Source organism: Propithecus coquereli, unplaced genomic scaffold (genome assembly GCF_000956105.1).
Source record: "Propithecus coquereli isolate 6110/MARCELLA unplaced genomic scaffold, Pcoq_1.0 Scaffold431, whole genome shotgun sequence".
NCBI classification, from domain to species: domain Eukaryota; kingdom Metazoa; phylum Chordata; class Mammalia; order Primates; family Indriidae; genus Propithecus; species Propithecus coquereli.
Genome location: NW_012150075.1, coordinates 28,159 through 30,682, shown reverse-complemented (window position 1 = coordinate 30,682; position 2,524 = coordinate 28,159).

Sequence of the window (2,524 nt, the reverse complement as noted above, 5' to 3'; positions counted from 1 at the left end):
TTTTATATACCTTATACACATAGCCTTAAGGTCATTTTGTGCAATGTGTTTAATAATTTTGTGAATGGAACACAATCCTAACTGTGTTTTGACTATGGCCTGTCACATGAGGTCAAGTGTGTAATTTTCCACTTATAGAATCACACCAGTGCTAAAAAAGTTTGGATATTGGAGAATTTTGAATTTTGTAAGTTCAGATTACAAATATTAAACCCATAATTTAATTTTGTTGGTGATGTAAAATCTTTAAGCAAAATATTATTAACGTATAGCACCAAATAGAAAAATAAAGAAGGAAAGGAATAGCAAGTGGTCTTGCTAGGAGGAACTGTTATTTATGTAGGATGATCAGTGGTAACTTCTCCGACACAAATATGTTTAGGCAGAAACTTTATGGAAGCCATACAGATTTCTGAAGGGAGAATATTCCATGTTGAGGAGTATACTTGATGAAATATCAGATTAGGACTTTGAATTTTACTCCTGGAAAAATAGGGAAGCACTGGAGGAGGCCAATTAAAAAGGATGGTGCAACTTTGTATATGGAAGGTGACCTTGGTAGGGGACGAGGAAGCAGAGGGCTCAATTAGGCTACCACAGGATCTCAGTTGAAAGGAGAGGTTGACTTGGTGGTTGAATACTCATTAATGGCTGTTCAAATACTGGATATGTTTTCAAGATAGAGTTGGCATGATGCATTGATGGATTGGATGTGGGTGGTGACACCAAAGATTTTGAGCAGAGCAAGTGTGAAAGAATGGAGTTGCCATATGCTTAGACAGGGAAGTCTATGGCAGAAACCTTGCATGAGAACTTCATTTCCAATGACTGATCCATGGAGTACTCCACTGTTTAGAGAGAAGGAATGGAAAACCACCAAGGGAGACTAAATAGAGAGGGACAGTACAACATAATGAAGATAATCAAAAGTGAAGATCCAGAAGCCAATAAAAAATGTTTGTAAATTTAAAGTAAGATTATTTGGCTTCCTTATTTTCCATTCACATTCAGGCACTAGAAGAGTTAGGAGAAATGTTAGATTTATTAGGGTTGAAGTTTGCAAGCAAATAGCATGAAAAAAAAAGGACAATGAGTTTGAGGGTATATGTAAGAGTGATTATTATGGATTGTGGTTTCATAGTTTGGAAGAAAGGGAAAGGAGAACATGGTGTTGGAGGTGACAAAGATTCTTTGCTTCACCAAATTTTAGTCAGGCTCTTGAACCTTAAGCTCATTTGTGCACTTTTTTGTAAAATCCAGTGTTAGCAAGAACACTGCTAAGTCAGTTTAGCAAGAACTCCCTATCCTCAAGATCTGATTACTCTCAGTATCTTAGCCTCCACTATCCCACAGATGATATCTGATTACCTGGGCTTATTTTCAGCTAGAATCCTGGTAGAATCTGATAGATGCCAGAATCCCTCCTTTAATGGAAATGCTTCCTCTTGATAATTTTGCTTCCACTGACCCCAACCCTGCTCCTTGACTATAAATCCCCACTTGCTCATGCTGTCCTCAGAGTTAAGCCCAATTTCTCTTCCCCACTGCAAAATCGCCTATTGTGGCCCCTATACCTACCGTAGTGGTCTTGAGTAAAGGAAGCCTAACCGTACTTCACAAATATCACTGAATATTTTTTTCTTTAACAGAAGTAAAGGTCAGTGAAGGACAAAACGTTGTGATGTAGAGTTATAAAAAGAGAAAACTGAAACTCGGACTTGGGGGGGGGGGACCAAGGGCAACATACATAACCTAAACATCTGTACCCCCATAATATGCTGAAATAAAGGAAAAAAAATCTAATAAAAAAATAAAATAAAAAGAAAAAACTGGAAAGATACGAGATGGAGATTTGAATATGAATGCAGAAATGCAGTTACTAGAAATGGTAGAAGTACAATTTAAATGCAGTTATTACTGAGGCTCACACTTTCACTCTAGCACTATGCAGTGTTTTATTTGGCACCAATGTATCAGGGAGGACAAAACTGCCAATAGCTCTATTGATTCTGGGCTGTGCTTGGGAACTCAGGTCACTCATATTGCTCAAGTCACCCCTTTCTCCTAAGCTCCCCCACCACTCCTCTACCAACAACCTGGTTGAAGTCATCTCATGGATCTTACAGTTTGCAAGTTCTTCCAGTGTGTTTTCAGCCTAGGAAAACCAACCAATTGTTGACTTGCCTTTCCCGAACTTGTCACTGTCTATGTTTCTAATTTGGAACACTTACCTCCTTATTCTATTCAGGATTTTATAAAATGCTGGAAAAGTCTTTGGCTTTAAATCCTTCTTTTTGCTTTCCAAACACAAATATCCATTAAACAAAAAAAGAGAAACCATTATCTGCTTAAAATGGTAAGAACAAATGCAGGCAGAAAAAACATCTCTCTCAATTCTGCCCCATTTATGAACATATTTCTAATCAGTGCCACTGATATTTGGGTGTGAAGTAGTGTGTTGTGATAGTCTATACCCGAAAAAAGGTTTTCAAGACAGAAACTTCTGAATGTCTTGTCAAAAATA